Source organism: Carassius carassius, chromosome 9 (genome assembly GCF_963082965.1).
Source record: "Carassius carassius chromosome 9, fCarCar2.1, whole genome shotgun sequence".
Classification (NCBI taxonomy): Eukaryota; Metazoa; Chordata; class Actinopteri; order Cypriniformes; family Cyprinidae; genus Carassius; species Carassius carassius.
In genome coordinates, this window is record NC_081763.1 from 27,093,559 (window position 1) to 27,116,116 (window position 22,558).

General features: G+C 37.7%; 1 protein-coding gene across 3 annotated transcripts in view; it reads right to left on the reverse strand.

Annotated features, from left to right (window-relative positions):
• The window catches only part of LOC132149460 (bromodomain-containing protein 4-like), a 62,894-nt gene that overhangs the window by 38,429 nt on the left and 1,907 nt on the right, over positions 1–22,558 (reverse strand). For 2 of the 3 annotated variants that reach the window (XM_059558716.1, XM_059558717.1), the window contains exon 2: positions 2,059–2,199. The exons of the other annotated variant lie outside the window; for it this stretch is intronic. The gene's annotated coding sequence lies outside the window, so the exon portion shown is untranslated. The remainder of the gene's footprint in view (positions 1–2,058; positions 2,200–22,558) is intronic. 3 annotated transcript variants of the gene reach the window in all.

Below are 22,558 nucleotides of genomic sequence, written 5' to 3' on the forward strand. Positions count from 1 at the left end.
AGGTACTCTAGGCCTAATAGTCAATACAAATGGAATGCTATTAGCCTATTAGAGGTGCATAGATACATTTTTAATCTAGATTAATCTCACTGTAATCTTGGAATTAATCTAGATTAAAATGGCTCATTTGACTTCTGCCGAAGGTATTCAGATGTGCAGGCCAAGGTTTTTTTTTTTTTTTGTGCGGTGATGACGGTTACAGGTTTAGACCCGCGGTAGGCGTCACGTGACCGCGGTATTGCGGTAATGCGGTAACCGTCCCAGGCCTAGTTGTGGTACAATAACAAACTTGGGAAACAAAATTAAAATTTTGAAGATTTTATGCTAGATGTAATGAGCCAAATAAATGCATGCACAATAATAATAATAATAATAATAATAAAGAGTTCCTACTTTGGGCTGGAAGATATTGCCAAAAAAAAAAGATAAAAGAAATGAATTCATGATAAAATGTTTCATACAAGTCAATATCAATATTTATCACAATAACCTTCAAATCTTTATCTCTTTCAAGTATAAAAGGCAGATGTTTGCTCCCAATTGAAAACTGTAGAAACCAGACAGTTAATTGTGGTTTTAAACAACTATTTATTGTCAGACCATGACAAACACTTCACATTTTTGAATTATTCATACATTTCAAATAAAATATCTTAATAGAAAAACGTGAGTGAAAACTCTTTTCGCGTCCGCCCCCGAGACCCTCGGCACAAACATCTCAGGTTTCTCGATGAAAACATGAGAGAAGTAAGAAAAAAAAACTTTTTTGAACATTATCAGAACATTATTTTCCAATGTCTTATTTTCTGGATGTTCTAATGAATGATATTGTTTCAAATCATGAAATAGGTTTGTGTTGCTCGTCTTTGATTATGTGTATCTTCAGCATAGTTTGCAGTACATGCTGCAATATAATATAAAATTGTTGTCTGTTAGAAATGCAGATTTGACAGTAGCTTGAGTAAGGATGCAGATGTCAATTTATGTTCATTATCAAAAACAGTAACATCTGCAACAACCTCATTTTTATATGGTGAAATTTATTCTGTCTGCTTGAGAGGTTATTGTTTGTTTGTTTTTTGAGTTTAGAACTGACCATTGGTCTTCCATTGAAGCATATATTTAGATCATGATAACCACAGTTAAACCAAACATATAGCATATGTTTATACCATGGTATAAAAATGAAACTATATGGTTTCTATGTATTCGTATGAAAAACAGTAGTCTAAATAGCCGACATTCAGTGCACAAGCGCTAAAGCTCAATCACAGGAAAATACTGTATTTATAAGCTATTACTACTTCAATACATTATATACATGTCTACATTAATTAATAGATAGATAGATGCAGTTAGTGTTACTACAGTAAATACTGTCAATTATGGCTATTTGCCTTCTGATTGTATCAGTGAATTGGTGGGTTTGTTAAATGTGAGCCAAAATCATCACAATTAAAAGAACCAAAGACTTAAACTACTCCAGTCTGTGTGCACTGAATTTAATACGCGAGTTTCACAATTTGAGTTGAATTACTGAAATACATGAACTCTTCCACGACATTCTAAATTGAGATGCACCTGTACATTTAAGGGTTAGCATTAATTTGGAATAAATTTTTACAATGTAGACTACAGAAATTTTATTTGATAATTTACAATTGATTACTTTAATTTCTTTAGTATTTCTTACCTAAATAAAAAAATAACCTGAAAACATAGCTTCATAGCTCTCTTTTGTCTATTGCATTTATTTGTGCTGTTTGCAATTTTTTTTATTTGTTCTTATCTTGACTTTTTACTTTTTTTATGAAAATAAAACTTTGTGTTGAAGAAAAGTAGATTTTTGTATGTATATGCTGTCAATTATAGCATTTCTAGAAAAATCGGAATCGTCCAAGATAATTGCAATAGATGCATCTCTAGATCTGACAGACACAAACCACACTGCCACTCTTCATACAGCTGTTATCCTATTTGGTAGACATTATTTATTAGAGATTAATCTTTTATTACCCCTCTGGAATTATGGAAGGTGTTGTCAGGTTATTGACTCACATTTTTGTCTCTTGTGTTAAGGGTCTCTTATCTGAGCGCACACATCTTCTCCAGGAACACTCAGCAGAAGAGCTGCTTTCAAGCTGTCCAGAGAAAAAAAAAAAGTCACCAGCTCAGATGCAGGCTACGCCGATCACGCTCCTGTAGACAGACAGAGAAAGAGAGACAGACGTGAATAACTTGTTTGAAATCTCCACTTATTTAAACAGCACACTTGCACAGTATTAATACACTTAAACTGATTGTAGTTTGAGGTCTTTAAAAAAAAAAATTACTCACTAGTCACAGCAAAGATGCAAGATTTTAGTTTACAAAAGACATCTTTTGCTCTGAAAGTATAAGTGCAGGACTTCAGACTGATAAATGCTGCTGTATAACCTACAATACCTGAAAAAAAAAGAATTCTCATTTCATTCATTGTTTCATTTGTATCTTTACTGTACTGTATTTGCCCTTGTTTGCATTTTGTTATTTTTATTAAGAAATATTAAATAAAGTGGAATATTTTGGTCATACTACCCACTCCAACTATGGCCTTATTGGTCTAACTATTTTTTTTCCCCTGTTATCTGTTAGGATATTATCTTTAAATAGGGAAATTAGTTTGGCTGTACTGTTCAGTAACTGGCAAAATAGTCTTAGCTCTGTATTATTACTGGTTTTGGATTGACTTGACCCATATGCACTTCTTATGGGACACTCTCACGCCACAATCTTGCATTTAAATGACAAACGGACCAGAAGTAATTTTTAAACCTGGACTAATTTAAACTAGGGATGGGCGTTTTCCGCAAATATCACATTCGAATATTTGAGCTCACAAAAAACTAATATTCGAATATTCGTTTAAATTAAGTTTAATGAGACAGACGTTATTTTTCAGCAACATTTATTGTTTCCGTCATTTTGAACAAGCTTACATACAATAAACTTGAACATTACACATCGTGTTTTGTAGCTGAAAACCTTTTACAATGCGTGCAAACAAACAAAAGTACAGATTAAAAGCAAAAAAAAAAGTGAACAAAGAAAAAACGTAAAGCAGCCTGCAGCAATTAGGCTATTGTAGAACGTAGCCTACACTTAACTTTGAAACTGTCAGCAAATCTTTTTTGCTTTCTTTTCTATTGTTTTAAATGTTCTTGTTAAGAAACACTGGCATGTAAACATGATCGGGGGAAAGTCGGCTCCTTAGTCTGTTAACAATAAGGCCGGCCGCGGAGAAAACGCGCTCTGACGGCACAGACGTTGGCGGGACTCACAAATAACGGTGTGCTAAGCGAATAAGTTTTGTGAAGCGCTTCGTGTTTTCGTTTCACCACTGAATGGGATCCTCATCTGGTGGAATACATAGCTCCAGCAAGAACTGTTCCCACTCGTCTCGGCTGGACTCTCTGTAATCATCGTAAACCTCATATTATTAAATTCGAAAGTGCTTTCCATATTTGGATCAACATAGGCTACATTTGTGAACGCACATTTTCTGCAATGTCATGCGTCAAGTCATGCTCCCGTGCGCATCTTACGCCATCGGAGAATGTGTGCCGAGGCTCCGAGCAGACGACCGCGTGGACAGGTGCGCGTGGTCAGTAGGCTTTAAAAGCACAATTGCAAATGTTCAGGCAGTGTGAAGAAGCTCATTGCCAATCGAACCTGTGCAATCCTTCAATAAAGAATATAAAGACAGCGATGTGCAATGATTCTGGGCAATTATTTGTTCACATGTTTGTTGCAGAGCGGACCATCAGCGTGCGCTTTCGGAAGTATAAAATGGAAGAAGTCTGCGTCCGCGCTGACCGTGTCTGCGTCCAGATTGCTCATGTGGAAAGTATAACACAGGCTTTACAATCGCAACTTCATTGTGCTGTTACTATATCGAGCCAAATTTCACAAAATTGTTCAGCTCCCGAATGAGTCAGGTGTAGTAGAATTATTTATTTATTTCAATGAATCTAATCGATTAGGTATGATAATATTTAGGCTATAATATTATAAATCAGGTTGGTTTGTATTGGTGACGTAATGTGCGTGCGGCCCGCGAGACTTGTACTTGGACAATAATGCAGCCCGCTGGAAAAAAAGGTTGAGAACCACTGGCTTAAAGGGTTTCAGGTGCTTTGTCGATGTTGATGCCACCTTCAGATAAAAAGTCAGAGGTATGGAAGCATTTTAGATTTCGTAAGCAAGACAACGACGATAGTGTTGTGGACTGTTCACTGTTCTTTTTTATACATATAGTATTTGTATTAAATCTATATTCATTGACTTGAATCGAGAATCGAGTATAGAAAATAGAGCTTAAGACCTTTGCCCGAACCCGACGGGACCCGATCGGACTTCATTTCGATTCGGGCTTCATTTATTTCATTTTACACGGGATCGGGCTAGTGCGGTAAATGAGCAGTCATTTGATGTGTTTCGATTAGCGCGAGAAAGTTGCGAAAATGTATGCTGAGTAGTTGAAACGGAGGCTTGCCTCTGACGATTACGTTTTGGTAGCACCAGCAACTAAAGCAAAGTCTGAGGTTTGGAAAAGTTTTGACCTTGTTTATAATGGGAATCCTCGAATAATGAGCCAGAGGGTTATATTGCTGGACGCACCATCAGTAAGCGCAGGAACGCGCTGAAGACATCTACAGTGGATTCAATCATTTTCCTCCACAAAAACACTTAGGCCTTACCTAATCTTGGTGAGTAAATGTTTTTCAAATGATAACTAAATATTAATTGAGTCTTAAATGCATAATGTAGACAGAGTAGGCTATATAAGCTAATGTTGGCATTATTCTTTTATTATGTCAGCTGCTATGGCAAAGCAAATCCGGCAGAGGTTTTATCTTAATTTCATTATTGCCAAATACCCATCTTAATTTAGATTTTATTTTAATTAAATTTTTTAAGAAAGACTTGTTTTTATTGGTGCGTTGGCCTATTTATAAGCTAAATGAGCCTATGCTATTTATAGAGTGCTGAGATATTACGATGTTACAGAGGACTTATTTAATTTTTTTGTTCAAACTTTCAAGTGGCCTATTACGTTAGTCATGTATAAATTATGTTAAAACATGTATAAATGCCTCATTCCTGACAAAAGGCAAAAGAGCTGTGTGTGCATACATTTGAATAATGTCGGCTTGTAAATGGGTTCGGGCTTTTAAAAAGCTGTCAATCAAAATGTACTTGTCGGGATCGGGTGCCTTTTGGGCTTAACTTTTAAGGCCCGATTGCAGCTCTAATAGAAAATCGAATCGAGAATCGAAATCGAATCGATTTGAGAGCTTGTGAATCGAAATCGTATCGATCTGGAACATCTGAATCGATACCCAGCCCTACTGATTAATATATCATTTTTATATTCCTAGACTTATTTGTTGCAGTTTTTTTATACTGTTATATTGCAAAAACTAAAATACCTTTTTTAGTTTGCGGTGTTAGATTTCTGGCTGCATTTGAAGTTCTTTTTCGCTTAAGAAAGTAAATAATATTACTGTCAAATTCAAGTCAGATAATAAAAATACTGTAATAAATACAGTAGTTCACCATAGGGCTGAAACGATTCCTCGAGTAACTCGATTACAAAAAATGACCGAGGCAAATTCCTCTGCCTTGAAGCCTCTTTTAATTTTAAATCTCACGTCAGGTTCTTTCGCAATGATTTTTTTAATGTGACAACGCGTTTACGTCACCCACAAAGCGGAAGGAGACAAGCGCTGCTTCCGAAATCGCATACTGCAAGGAGTAAGCAGTGTTCTGATTTGAGGGCGCAGGCAAACGTCAAGAGAACGTTGTGGCGTGTGTCCATTGCAAGCTAGAGCTGGCATACCCACAACTAGGGCACCATGATTTTTGCAATGCCGAAAATGCGGAGGGAATCGTGGAATCCAGTCATAAAAACGGAATTTACAGTTAAACGCGGAATGGCACTGAATTTGCCAAATTTTGAATGAATTAATCAAAAATAGGTCATTGCACTGACATCAAATCACGATATGGGCTAATATCTGTAAATATTAAGCCAGAACAGTCTATTTAAATATGAATCCTGCATGTTCTGCGTGTCTCTGTTAATGAATGGAGCAGAAGCGTGTCTTCATTCATTAAACACACAAAAGCACGTGTGACGCTCCGGTGATTTCAGCGTCTGCTGTCTCACTAAATAAGACGTGAACACATGAACAACATCTGCAGAACTGCTCTGACTATCACTTCATGAGCAATTGACCGTTTGATTTGAGTAAAACTAGCGTCACATCACATACACAGAGCTGTAAAGGTACGTCAACCTGTTAAAATAAAAGTTTTGTTAAAGACTATTGTTCAGCAGAATGTACATAGCCTACCACTAAAAAAAAATTAAAAAAAATCAAACATTCTTTTTTAAGCTTTAATCACACAACATTTCTTCCATGTTTTATATTTAATAGTAAATCCCCTTTGTTTACTAAAAAGTTAAGTTAATAATCAATAATTAAAAGATAAATTAATGTTTTATGTGTTTAATATTTAATGTGCATCTCATAAAATGCTTTATTTAAAACCCCAACTGAATGGCACTTAAATGCACTTAATTCATCTGTCAACTTCCTTGTCATTGTTCACAGTACAAGTACAGACAGAGAAACAATGGGTAATAATTAAATGTTTATTTTTGATGTATGCATTGCATTCTATGCATTTAAAAAATAAAAATATTTTTTTTCTAAAAAAGGAAACTTAGTTGTTCATTTTAAGAGACCTGTGACGGTCACGGAGGGACCACACATTCAACATGGACGTTAATACGCACAAACACACACCGAGACTGTTTGGTGATACAAGAGTTTATTGTAATTATTGATCAGAGAGTGAATAAAATACCTGCAACCCTCAGGCCACACTCTCCACTGCAGAAACAAACACAGACTACCTTCCATTACAAAGACATTCACATTTATACTGGTGGCCAGCACCATTACCACATGTGGACGGACAAACTCACAGAAAACACTTTACACATGTTCCCTTAAATATACAGAGTCTGAAAGAAACATATTGGCATGATGTTCTACCTAATTAATCTACTTTGATGTTATTAATTTGTTCACATTAAACAGGAAATAACAGCAACAACTTAGCCACGTTGCCCCTGAAACCCCCACGCTCAATTAATACATGGTAGATTCTAGGGCTGTCAAAATTGCTCAAAATTGACGTTCGAATATTCCCTCTAAAAAATACACGAATATTCGAACTATTCGAACATCTGGTTGCACATGTTGTCAATGACGCGCATTACGTCAATAACAGGCAAAAATAATACAAAGAGACATAACTACTTGTATAGATAGTCTATTTTAATTATTTTAAGTTTAAACATATGAAAACGTATTACCTACACAAAAACAAGGAAATCAACTAATGGCCAAGACTGCAGACCTCACGCTCTCTCACCCTCACGTTCTCTGCGCATAATGGTTTAAATGAACAAACTAATTTTTGTGCGAGCAATTTAAGGTCGCGACTGTTGTCCCAAATATAGCAGGCTTCATTCAGTGATTGAAACAAATATTAATATTAATTGTTTTAATTGTAATTAAGTTTTACAGCATATAGAACTGACACTGAATGCTCCGAGCGAGCTGTGCTGTGGTAAACATGGAACTTTTCCTTGACATGAAACGATAAATAATCAAACCTCAGATCCATCGCTTGACAGAACTCCCCGAAGCGTGCCCCATCCGCGATACTGATCGGTCTCATGTCCTTACAAATGAATGAAATTATTTTTTTTTCCGTTATGGCCTCTTGTCGTGTTGCAGACAAAGTGCTTGCGGCGAGCGATGCAAAGTAACGTTAAGTGTCAAGACGTGACTGTTTAGCTGGAGTTCCACACATTATGTCATGCATCAGGCCTCCTTTTTTTTGCTTTTAGTCCGACCGACTTGCCGATTGTAAATTTGCGTTAAGACCGACCAATTATTTTTTTACTCTTCAAACAACTAATACAAACGCAATAAAATACTATTAATTATATTTAAGTAAGTATTGTAAATATATAAATTGCCTTGGCCTACATACAAATGAAAGCTATCTTCTTTAATTAAAAAAAACCCTTGACGTCATCTGTGTTTACACGGATGTCACACTGTGGCCTGTGCGTTCGCTTCGTCTCATTCTCTCACTCACTGTCAGAGTCAACGGTTCGCGCTTGGTAATGATGGCTGCGGCTGCAGTAAACTAAATGTTCGCGGTCACTGTTCAAAGTCATACGGGTTCGGGCACCATAATACATCTAAAAAAATTCATTAAAACAGCTCGACACCGCTTTAACTTGGCACAAAGTTCTGGAAAAACTGTGCCCAGATCTTTTCCCATCCCTTCTCCTCTCTAGTCTAAAACCGTGACCGTGTTGACTGTCACTTATGTTCGAAAATATATTGCACGAATCAAGCACGAATCAACCAACACAAGTTTCGAAAACGAAAATAAAATGATTTTAACCACCTTTTCTTGGAGCGCGTCCAGTTTTTTTTTTTTTTGAACAGGCGTCACACATCAACTGCAGCTTCGGACAAACACGCATAACAGCAAATAAAATACTTCTGCACAATGTTTCTCTTTCTACAACAAAAATGTGAATTCAGCCGGTATTCAGTCTCATACAGTCTCGGGCTTGAATCACCTAGGGCTGTCAAAATAGCTGAAAAACTAAATTCGAATTTTTTACTTAAATATGATCAAAATTCGAATTGTATTCTAATTTTAAATGCATAATTTCAGTTAGGGTGAAGAAAAGCTTTTTGCTTCTCTTATGAAGCTCAAGATATTACTACTGCATGTTTATTCAAAGCATTAGGATACATGACTGTGAAAAAAACATAATATTTAAAATAATGTTTATGAACCAATTATTATTACTTATTATTGCTTAAAGAACTATAAACAAAACAGCATCATGTATACATGCATTGTTAAATAAATAAAAAGGGCGGAAAACCAGTCACACAGGATACATTTTTTTTATTTAAAAACATGAGATGCGCGAAATACGCGTTCTGTGTGAACGGCTTGGTTTTAGTTTTGATGTAAACAAGATCTTTTTCCTTTTTTTTTTTTTTTAAGTGGCTTCAACTGGATAGGCTAACATAACCTTATAATGCAATGACACATATATTGTCATCGCATCTCGTGCGCGTACACGAGGTGAAAGATGAGAAAGCAGATACTGCGTGTCGAGCTCGTCCGCCTTTGAAAGTTGTGTAGACACAGCTGTGCGCGCGGCGAGAAGGAATGGAACACGTACCGGGGCTCATAAAGCAGGTTCCTTAATACACACCTAAAATTCATATGCGCATTCGAATGTGGATTTTTATTTTAAATTCGACGAATATTCGAAAAAATATTTTTTTGATAGCCTAAGAAAATCGCCTATGCGATTTTTTTGTTGTTGTTGAAATTTAATCGTAAACAGCCATGTTGAAGCCTGCAGTAAATGTTTTGCATTATGGCAGTCCACTCTGCTTATTGTTTTTCGAAAATGTTGCACTCCTGTTTGTCATTTTGCACGTAACTTCACGCCAATAAATCATCAGAAATATTGGTCTTTACCAATATATTGAATCTTTACATTCCTCCTGCCTGTTGTCCGTGGATTTACCTATATTTGGTGTTATTTGCCGTATAAAACTTTAGACATGCAAAATCGATTTTACAATCGATTCAATGAACACTCGTCACTCAAATCAAACAGGATTTTTTTCACAAAAGTGACAACCCAAGAAAGCAAAGTAAACATTCTCTCATTTGTAGGTTGCATTGATACCTAGCGGTGGATGCAAGTAGAACAGTACCTCATTTTTTTTCTCACCTGAAATTCATGCAATAAACATGTTTTTGGCAAAGATTTAAATTTGTGGTCTATATAGCCTGCATCAAAATGAGGTTTGCAATGATGCGCCCGAAGGCACGGGTTGAAGACCCAGTCAGTGACGTCACGATATGCTAATTTGTTTAAATTCATACCGACGTCATCACCATCACAAAAATTTACTTTTTTTTTTACATTGAAACTTGAAAAAAAAATATAGACCGACCTACCGACCCTTTTTTGAAAAAAATTACTGTTACTGCAAACCAAAATATTTTTAAGGATGGCCTCATTTGGGTGCACATTTTTGAGATGTGACCTCATGTTGCTAGTGGTCGAATGGTATGCTAACTGTATCTTAAATAGCTTGCATACAACTTTATCTCGCGGGTCAACAATTTTACCTCATTTTCTCTGCTGCGGTTGAGTTGGGCTCTGCACTTGCTGGCATCTTCCATGAAGACGCGTCAACTTTCAGCAGTGATGCTGTGCCAGACAGTGCGACTCCTGTGAGGCTGTGACCTGTCCCTGAACCCTCAGGCGCGCTAGCGCGCCCACTCGCAAAGCAGACAACCACGCCTCTACTACCGCGGGCCTTTTTTTCCACATTTTTTTTTTTATTCGAATATTCATTTTCACCTTCGAAATTCATTTTTTTTTTTACTATTAGAATACAGATTCAAATTTAGAATATTCGTTGACAGCCCTAGGTAGATTCTTACCCTAAGCGGAACCAATAATTCCTGCCATTATTTCTTACCAGGACTCAAAAAATCATGGGACAAACGCTACACGGGAACAATGCACATAGTTTACAGGTATTTCATTCACTCTCTGATCAATAATTACAATAAACTCTTGTATCACCAAACAGTCTCGGTGTTGTGTTTGTGCGTTTGTGTGCATATTAACGTCCATGTTGAACGTCACAAGACCCAGGAGTCTTATTTTCTCTTGCATAATTAATATTGCACTTTAAGCAAAAACACATTTTATCCGATTACTCGATTAATCGATGGAATTTTTGGTAGAATACTTGATTACTAAAATATTCGATAGCTACAGCCCTAGTTCAGCATGTGTTTGTTCATGTTTTATTAAGGGATAAGTCTGAAGCACACCATAAAATAATTCTAGCAATTTACACAGGGCTAGTAGTATATATAGTCGTGGCCAAAAGTTTTGAGAATTACATAAATATTGGAAATTGGAAAAGTTGCTGCTTAAGTTTTTATAAATCGCAATTTGCATATACTCCAGAATGTTATGAAGAGTGATCAGATGAATTGCATAGTCCTTCTTTGCCATCAAAATTAACTTAATCCCAAAAAAACCTTTCCACTGCATTTCATTGCTGTCATTAAAGGACCTGCTGAGATCATTTCAGTAATCGTCTTGTTAACTCAGGTGAGAATGTTGACGAGCACAAGGCTGGAGATCATTATGTCAGGCTGATTGGGTTAGAATGGCAGACTTGACATGTTAAAAGGAGGGTGATGCTTGAAATCATTGTTCTTCCATTGTTAACCATGGTGACCTGCAAAGAAACGCGTGCAGACATCATTGTGTTGCATAAAAATGGCTTCACAGGCAAGGATATTGTGGCTACTAAGATTGCACCTAAATCAACAATTTATAGGATCATCAAGAACTTCAAGGAAAGAGGTTCAATTCTTGTAAAGAAGGCTTCAGGGCGTCCAAGAATGTCCAGCAAGCGCCAGGATCGTCTCCTAAAGAGGATTCAGCTGCGGGATCGGAGTGCCACCAGTGCAGAGCTTGCTCAGGAATGGCAGCAGGCAGGTGTGACCGCATCTGCTCGCACAGTGAGGCCAAGACTTTTGGAAGATGGCCTGGTGTCAAGAAGGGCAGCAAAGAAGCCACTTCTCTCCAAAAAAAAACATCAGGGACAGATTGATCTTCTGCAGAAAGTATAGTGAATGGACTGCTGAGGACTGGGGCAAAGTTATATTCTCAGATGAAGCCCCTTTCCGATTGTTTGGGGCATCTGGAAAAAGGCTTGTCCGGAGAAGAAAAGGTGAGCGCTACCATCAGTCCTGTGTCATGCCAACAGTAAAGCATCCTGACACCATTCATGTGTGGGGTTGCTTCTCATCTAAGGGAGTGGGCTCACTCACAATTCTGCCCAAAAACACAGCCATGAATAAAGAATGGTACCAAAACACCCTCCAACAGCAACTTCTTCCAACAATCCAATAACAGTTTGATAGGGGTGCCCCGATCACGATCGGCCGATCGTTATGCGCATCTCGTCAGTAAAGCCGGTTCTGTAATCAGCGGTAAATTCCCTCAGGTGCGTGATTTCACATAGAGCAGCTGTTACTACACATAGCCATTGTTAACTGAGAAGATGCGCAAATCCACGTTCATTTTCAGCGTTTATTTGCGCATCTTCTCAGTTAACAACGGCTCTGTATAGTAACAGCTGCTCTATGTGAAATCCCGCACCTGATGGAATTTACCGCTGATTAGAGAACCGGCTTTACTGGCGAGATGCACATTAACGATCGGCCGATCGTGATCTGAGCACCCCTACAGTTTGGTGAAGAACAATGCATTTTCCAGCACGATGGAGCACCGTGCCATAAGGCAAAAGTGATAACTAAGTGGCTCTGGGACCAGAATGTTGAAATTTTGGGTCCATGGCCTGGAAACTCCCCAGATCTTAATCCCATTGAGAACTTGTGGTCAATCCTCAAGAGGCGGGTGGACAAACAAAAACCCACTAATTCTGACAAACTCCAAGAAGTGATTATGAAAGAATGGAATGCTATCAGTCAGGATTTGGCCCAGAAGTTGATTGAAAGCATGCCCAGCCGAATTGCAGAGGTCCTGAAAAAGAAGGGCCAACACTGCAAATACTGACCCTTTGCATAAATGTCATGTAATTGTCGATAAAAGCCTTTGAAACGTATGAAGTGCTTGTAATTATATTTTAGTACATCACAGAAACAACTGAAACAAAGATCTAAAAGCAGTTTAGCAGCAAACTTTTTGAAAACTAATATTTATGTAATTCTCAAAACTTTTGGCCACGACTGTATTTTTCCACTGAAGAAAGCAATATTATTCATTATGGATATTTTAGCCAGAAGCATGTGTTTGAATTATGATAAATCCGTTTCTTCCAAACATGCAGCTTTTCTCCTCACAAGACATAATTGATGGACTGGGGTCACGCGGATTATTGTGATGTTTTAATCAACTGTTTGGACTTTTATTCTAACGGCACACATTCACTGCTGAGGATCAAATGATGTAATGCAAAATTTCTCCAAATCTGTTCAGATGAAGAAACAAACTCATCTTAAATTTTCATTTTAAGTGAAGTATTCCTTTATCAATGCAAAGTTGCTTTAACTTATCCGTTTTTCCCCTTGATGTTTGGATTCTTTACATTGAACTCGTCAATACGAATAAAATAAGATAAGTTGTTCAGACCCTCCAGTTTTCCGCTACTCCAGATTCATACCAACTTTAACCAACTAACAAAAGACAAGGTTAAATCACTCACTGCTCTTGACCTAACCAGCAGTTTTAACCCTATAAGGCATATGATCACACCAGTTATTAGATTATATATGATTAAGCTATATGATAAGAACTTTCAGGGCATCACATCTTCAACTGCTGAATTTAAATCCGCTTTCACGCATTGGCTGGTGCAGAGCCAAATCGGACGAGCGGAGCGCTTGTCATATCACAAATATTCTGTTTTTTTTCAACCATATAATGCATATTTTAGGTTGCAGACATTTGAATACACATCTAGTACTAGCAAAACCATACTTTACAGTAGGGATGTGCCGGTTTCAGAATTGGTGATGACGGTTATGACGTGAGTCAAATGTGACGGTTCATAACATAACCGTCGGGGGGGTATTAGTTTGAATAAACGAGCAGACACTGATTAGCTACTTGCTCTACGTTTATTTAAAATTAACAGCAAGACAACTAGCAGTGAATGTGCTTGCCATTAAATGAATCACACACAGTGAACAAATCCTTAACAACAAAAAAAAACTTTGCAATGAACGTGCTTTGTTTTAAATAAATCACACACAGTAAACAAAACCTTTTAAAAAAGTAGGCTACTTAAATTCTATAAGAGCATAAAAATGAATGAGTAGCCTAGGCCTAAATTAAAATGATAAAATCTACATACCTTTATTAAAGAAAAAAAGTCGAACAACGACTGTTGTAATAATACCTTAATTAAACTAACTAAATAAAGGAAACAAAAAAAGTGCAATGACATTTTAATTTCCTAATCTTTTTCGACTTCCAAGTTCCGTGACAGGAACACCAACATGTTCACTTTACTCGGTTTTAGTGACGATCTGACAGGGGTAGCTATGTTCCCCGCAGTGCTAAAAACTCGCTCTGATGCTGTGCTTGTAGCACAAATACACATGTATTTACGTGCCAGTTTTGCTAAGAGCAGATAGCGTGTTTCATTGTCTCGCCACCATGCTAGTGGATCTGCCGTAGAGTCAATTGGTTGTTCTTGGAGATAGCGGGTTAACTCCGTGTCAGCGCGCGCTCTGATCGGTAAAGGGGCAGAGATTTCAGACCTCCGTTTATTAAGGAGATCTCCAAGATTTCTCTTCTTGGGAGGGGGTGGTGCACAGACCTCTCCCGAATCATCTCCAGCAGCAGCAGCCTCCGAAGCACCACTAACTCCGCCTCCGTTTCCCTCATCAGCTGATATAATTTCCCCCCTGAGTGCATCTTTTGTCTCCTCCAATCCATCCCCCCCATTGCCTCTGTATCATGGGTCAAGGAAAGATGACTTTGCCAAAAGCTCCTGAGTGGCTCCCGCCCGCCATCCGCTGATTATTTTACGTTCTATGGACGATGCAATGCTTTGCTGATGCGAGTCGCAAAAAAAGCCCTAGTCTGTTCTAGAAAGGATGCAGCAAAGATATTTAATGCTAATGTATGAGGCATAGGCCTACGCTGAGTTTCATACGATGAGATGCGCTCTAGTTCTCAGTGCAGTGCAAGTGAACCCGGCGCTCTGGCGCTTCCATGTCACGGTTATCATTGTCTGCTATATTTGCTTTTTATTTATTAAAATACATGCAATTGGTTGATGAAACATTAAAATTAAGATAAAATTTGTACAAAACGAAATTCGTTTTTAAGGAAGGTTTTCTACAAAGCAAAATTTAATGAAGTGGTAAATATCATGTCTGACGATTTACAAAACTTCATTAAGTGGTATAAACCATGTCTCCCGATATATTGCGCATCTTATGATCATATCTAAAAAATGAAAATAATTTTTGATAAAAAATGTTTGTAAAAAATATTTTAATGACATTGTTTCGGCCGGTCTCACAGTTATATACTAACCGTCACACCCCTAATTTACAGTTTGCAAAATACACACTGATGTAGTGTTGTCAAAAGACCCGGTACTTCGGTACCAAATCGGTACTAGAGAAAATGAAAATGTCATGGTACCAGGTTTCTTTAAGTACCGGTGTTACAGAGTACCCGGTCAACCCGGTTCTTGATGCATACAGCGCTATGATTTCCGCGAAGCAGAAAACGTTGACGGAATCTCAAAATCCAGTCATGAAAATGAAACTTACATTTTAATATGGTCAGTCACGGAATTTGTCAAAGTTAGCATAAATTAATCAAATCTCAATATGGACCAGTATCTGTAAATGTTAAGCTGCAAAAGATGGTTGAAATTAGGGCTGGGATAAACTATTATTTTTTAAACGATTAATCTAGCGATTATTTTTTCGATGCATCGATTAATCTAACGATTAATTTTTCAGACCGATTCGATTTCGATTATCTCCCCATTAATTGACTACTAACAATTTATACATGTTGAATTACATTTACATTGATTTATGTACATTACATGTACAGATTTACTTATCATTGCAATATATGTTTATTGCTCTTAAAATTACAAAATAAAATACTGACTAAGAATGCATTACTTTGCACTTGTATAGAGATAGCAAGCATTCAATAAAACCTTGAAGCCTTGAAAACACATAGCTTACTGAAACAAGCTTTCTGAACACATGGGGCCTAGCTTACTGAAAAAAAGTTCTTCTTTCAGATGAAAATAACAACTTGATGTCTAGCATTCAATAAAAAAGGTCACCCAAAATACTTGTTTAGAGCAATTGAAAGAATACAGTAACCAATGTAAACTTTAGGGCTTTAAGACAGCACAAGACAGCGCTCGGGTAGTTTGAAGACTGTGAGTGCGCGAGCGCGTGTGAAACTTGGGTGTTTCGCCCTTTTTCTATCTTGTTTAATGATTTTGATTAATATGCACGAGGGAGAGAGAGAGCAAGAAGCGCTCGTGTTGTTTGAAGACTGTGAGTGTGCGCGCACAGTCGGGGCTCTCTCTCGTACGCGCCCTGTCAGGCGCAGCACAGTCATTCTATTCTACATCACTCTAGGGCTGTCAAAATTGCTCAAAATTGACGTTCGAATATTCCCTCTAAAAAATACACGATTATTCGAACTATTCGAACATCTGGTTGCGCATGTTGTCAATGACGCGCAGTACGTCAATAACAGGCAAAAATAATACAAAGAGACATAACTACTTGTATAGATAGTCTATTTAAGTTTAAACATATGACAACGTATTACCTTCACAAAAACAAGGAAATCAACTAATGGCCAAGACTGCAGACCTCACACTCTCTCACCCTCACGTTCTCTGCGCATAATGGTTTAAATGAACAAACAAATTTTTGTGCAAGCAATTTAAGGTCGCGGCTAGCGCGCCCACTCGCAAAGCAGACAACCACGCCTCTACTACTGCGGGCCTTTTTTTCCACATTTTTTTTTTTATTCGAATATTAATTTTCACCTTCGAAATTCGTTTTTTAAAAACTATTCGAATACATGTTCGAATTTAGAATATTTGTTGACATCCCTACATCACTCACCGATCAAATAAGGCTTTGACAGCCGGCAAAAAAAAAGATCAATGCAGAAAAACCCCTGGATTGGTTATATATAACGTTGGACAGAATGTTGAACTGGCCATCGCGCATATTCAGCGCACATAAGGTAAACGTTTTGCAAACGTTTTTTAGAGAAATAAAAACAGGTCGACGAATCGATGCGCATATTTTGCGCCGACGTATTTTTTGCATCGACGTCATCGATGACCTCGACGCGTTGTCCCAGTTGTACTACTGTTGAATTTTTTTTTTTATAAAACTTTTATTTCTTAAAGAAATAAATCACAAAATATTTATTACATGTTTTGATATTAATAGCAAATAAAAAAATAAAAAAAAATGTTTAAATTTAATTTCATTAAAAGGAGCTATGTGGAGGTTTTTACTTAAAAAAAAAATCTTTAAGATAGAGTTTATTTGTACATGTATGAGCCAACCATGATGTAAAAAAAAGAATGACACATCGACTGTCCACCACGGTTGCCTCTATCAGCCTGTAGGCTCAAATGTATGTGGAGGAGTCGGGCCCGGATTGGCGCGAAAATTCACAAAATGTGACGTCATGCGCGTTCTCGTCTACTTGGGCTTACAACCATACGGCACGCCAGCCATTATAGTAAGCAGCGGCAATAGTGTTTTCAAATAGACTCTGCGGATGGAAAGAAGCGACCAGCCTCCAGCACAATTCAGACACTCCTCATAAGCAAAAAAAAAAAAAAAAAAAAAAAAAAAAAAAAAAGAGCGGGCGCACTGAGAACGAGCATGAGACTGGCTGCAGTTCCTCTAACGGCCACTGGTGTCAGTAACGGTTAGAAATTTCAGAACCTACGCAATGCTCCTTTAAGACAAATTAAATTTGGGTGAAACTCATTTACTGTTTTTCATAATTATATTACTTGTAGAAAAACTTTAAACAATTATAAATAGGGCTGTGAAGGTTGCCGTGACAACCGCGTCACCGCGGTGGTCGGTTGCTACCACTGTTGTCTACTGCCACCGGCGGTAGTGCACGTGACGTCACAAACATAATAAAGTTTTGTATATAAGTGTAATAACTGTAATAGTTGCAAATTCTAAGTCTATGGTAATTAACAAATTACCTCAAACACAGCGTTTCCTTAAGATTGGCAGATTTGAGCACAGAAAAATACAGTTTATACATTCAGCAAATTAATTTAGTGTTGGGCGATGGATCTTGTTGGGAAAGCAAATACCACCTCACCGATCTGGAGTCATCTGCATTCATGTCACCCATCAGCGTTTGCACAAGTTCTCGTGATCGCAAATGCTGGCTGGTCAGGTTTGGTGAGGCTTTCTCCAAACTGGCCAAATACAAACGAGACAGCGATAAATAAAAGATGGTAACAAGAAATATGGCAACGATTCCCATTTCAAAGAGAGCGCGGACAGATGAGGAGTTAGCTACTGAGCTTGCTTGGTGGCGGAAAAGTAAACCAGACGCAACAACCGCATTGCGACAGGTTTAGTCTGTCTAGTATCTATACAGGACATTTGAACTCTGTGTCAGTAGCCTACCTCACAGACCAGACGGGGGATTTATCATGTCGTGCTGCATTCAGTGTAGGCTAGCATCACTGATTATAATGAGTATTTTGTCACGCTGCGTCGCTTGCGTCCGTTAGACAGGGTGTTTTTAACTTTCTTATTTAGGCTACTTTCTTGTAGCCTAAATAAGCATTATTTCTTTGATATTTATTTTAGTGTTTTGCAGGCGGCGTTCACTGACAGAAGTGCTCAAATAAACACGAACTGACAAGTTAAATAGGATGTGTTAGATGAGTGAGACAGTGCTGGGCTGATTTCTAGACGTGCATATAAATATATCCTGTATATAATATATATAAAATATATTACATGCATGCACAGTTTAAGTCAGCTTTAATCACCTTTTTTGGTAATTCCATGAATTAACTGATCACGACACTGCATATAGTTTATTTCGCAGTTTGATATGAAAGGATACGCACAAAGGAAGCACGCACCGCCTTTGAGCACAGGACCGTCCGCCCTTGCTAAACTTGCACTTGATAATAAAGTGAAGTGAAGCGCGTGTCTGAAACGTTTCCTGTTCAGTCATTCTGCGAGTCTGCGACTGAATAAATTCACCTCTTGTCATGAGAAAAAGTGACAGAAGCAGCAGTTGTAAGTGGGTGGCCATGCCCGCCCCTACGTAAAATAATTTGAATACGTTAAACTGGAAAATAATTATCGCCTTGGTTAACGAGCAAATTTTGACAATATATATATTTTTTTTTTTCCCAAACACCGCGCCACCGGCGGTTGTTGGTCCATGACTACCGCGGTGGTAAAAATCAGCCACCATCACAGCCCTAATTGTAAATAAGTATAAAGAATGGCATTGGTTTTATTTTTAGTGATAAAAAGTGTGTTTTTTTTTTTAATTAGCATATTTTTGTGTTTTGCTTTGGTACCGAGAACCGTGGATTTTCACTGGTATCGGTACCGAATATTGAAATTTTGGTACTGTGACAACACTACGCTGATGTATATGGAAACAGCAATAATGATTAGGGATGCACTGATCCGATATTCAAATAATGCAGCATTTCTTAATTTCAGTCCCCGCGTCCCCCTGCTCTGCACATTTCCATGAATTAATGTTCCAAAGTGAAGTAAACTTCAACAGGTTTCCCCTGCTCAGGGAGTAGGGAGCATGTCAATGGGAACACAGTTAATGCACAGAGCTCACTTATAACAAGCTGAAGATCTGAATCAGCTGCGTTAAAGAGAGACGTGCAAAATATGCAGAGGTAGGGGGCACAAGGACTAGAATTGAGAAACGCTGGCTTAATGACAAGCGCTGTGTCCGAAATCGCATACTGCAAGGAGTCAGCAGTGTTTTAATTTGAGGGCGCGGGCAAACGTCAAGAGAACGTTGTGGCGTGTGTCCATTGCAAGATAGAGCTGGCATACCACAACTAGGGCCCTGTGATTTCCGCGATGCAGAAAACGCGGAGGGAATTGCAGAATCCAGTCATAAAAACAGAATTTACAGTTTAACGTGGAATGGCACGGAATTTGCCAAATTTTGAATGAATTAATCAAAAATAGGTCATTGCACTTACATCAAATCACGATATGGACTAATATCTGTAAATATTAAGCAGAAACAGTCTGTTTAAATATGAATCCTGCATGTTCTGCGTGTCTCTGTTAAGGCCTAAAAAAAAAATTTGTTTGGTTCCGGTTTCCGACCCTGTCAATTTATGTGCGACCCAAATTTATTTTATGAGACTGGGGAAGAACGGTCTTTCACACATCGTTAATTAAATTACAGTTTCCTTTAAATGCTGTTTTACACTTAAGTAATCCGTTAAAAACCATTAAGTATTGCATCAAAACCCTTTAACTGTCAATTCCTAAAGTGAGCTATAACTTAAGGTTTGGAAATCGTAACATTAAGAGAAACACGGGGGGAGTCAACAATATATCGCGGAACAGAGAGGGCACTGACAACATGCTGACAGACAGGACATTAACATTACCAGCTTACTTTTAATATGAAACAAAGTCTCATTTGGTTATTTCACCTTTCAAATGTGGTCATTTTTTAAAGAAATGTAAACAATAAATACCGTTTTGTGGCTCTTGAATGTGTCGAACAGATCGCTGTAAGTTAGATCATCAGTTAAAACTAACTGATCGTCTCTTGCTTCTAGTTAATTTATAGCATCAAAATCAAATAAACCACATAAATGAACATAACAAAGAATGTTGTTTGACTACAAAAAGATGTCTGTACACTCCGTTTTTCAAGTTCAAATCCTCCATGTTAATCTACTATGAGATCGCCTGTCAAACTCCCGCGAAGGCTTTTTGTGTGTGTGTGTGCGTTTTGCGTGTCTATGGCAACAACAGACTTTAAACGGGAATACAGAATCACTGTCGTAAAAGTACCGGTACACATTTAAAATCAGCGCGCGAGCGTGTGTGTGTGTGTGTGTAAAACTGCCACTGGAGAAATAAATAAAAAAATAAAAAAATAAATAAATCCCTACCGACCAATGACCTCAACTGACAACCAACCGGAACCAAACTTTTTTTTTTTTTAGGCCTAATGAATGGAGCAGAAGCGCGTCTTCCTTTATTACAGACACTGAAGCACGCGTAACCCTTGCGGTTAGTTCAGCGTCTTTCCTCTCACTAAATAAGGACGTGAACACATGAACAACATCTCCAGAACTGCTCTGACAGTCACTTCATGAGCATTTGACCGTTTCATTTGATTAAAACTAGCGTCACATCATATACACAGAGCTGTAAAGGTTAGTCAACCCGTCAAAATAAAAGTCCGGTTAAAGACTATTGTTCAGCAGAATGTACATAGCCTAATAGTAAAAAAACAAAATCATTTTTTTTAAGGTTTAATCACACAACATTTCTTCCATGTTTTATTTTTTATAGTAAATCCCCTTTGTTTACCAAAAAGTTAAGTTCATTTTCAATAATTAAAAGAAAAATATGTGTTTAATGTTTAATGTGCATCTCAGAAAATGCTTTATTTAAAACCCCAACTGAATGGCACTTAAATGCACCTAATTCATCTGTCAACTTCCTTGTCATTGTTCACAGTACAAGTACAGGCAGAGAAACAGTGGGTAATAAGTAAATGTTTATTTTTGATGCATGCATTGCATTCTATGCATTTAAAAAAATATAATAATTTCTAAACAAGGAAGCTTAGTTGTTCATTTTAAGAGACCCAGGAGTCTTATTTTCTCTTGCATAATTAATATTGCACTTTAAGCAAAAACACATTTTATCCGATTAATCGATGGAATTTTTGGTAGAATACTCGATTACTAAAATATTCGATAGCTACAGCCCTACTATAATATAATTATTGCGTTCGGCTGTGTTTACAAACTGAAGCGCTTTCGACTTCTCTTGAATTGCATCCGGGAGTGCTGAATTACAGTTTTGCACTACAGCACCACACTGGTCAAAACGCATTACTGCATTATTGTCGATAATGTCGACTAATCATTTCAGCTCTAGTTTCCTTTGAGAAAATCTACTGTTGTAATTAGGGATGTCAATGATTAACCGATGATCGATTAATTGTCGATAAGAGATGCAATCGATTAAAGCTATCGATGGTCTGTTAACCGATTTAATGTTGGGCTGCGTGCGGCTCATGCGCAAAACAAGTGTGAGTGGCTGTGAGCGACAGTGACCATATATAAATGCATCATCATTCATAAATGTGAAAGCCTTTTAATGTGATTTAAAATTTAAAAGTACATTAAAATAGAGACACAAAGTTATTCAACATGGAAAGCAATAGAAATGTAGTAACTCATTAAAGTCATTTCACCAGATAATTATTTAATATCATGTGCTTTGCACAGCTTTTCACAGCAAAACCTGTCCCAACTGCTATTCAAAACTAGCCCAATCACTTTTCAGGGGCAATGCCCTGATAAAAATCGTGTTTTGGGGGGTAAAATACACATTCTTTGGTGGGTTTCCCCTGGTAAAGGTCACATTCCAGGGGCTAAACATCACGTTATTGGGGTCACTTTAACCCGCGGACATAAAAAACATCCCAAAGCAACAGTGTAAAAGTAGCCGGACTTGGCAACACTGCCTCAGAGGGGATTCAGCAGCGATGCTTAGCTGCCCGCCTGTGCTTCTG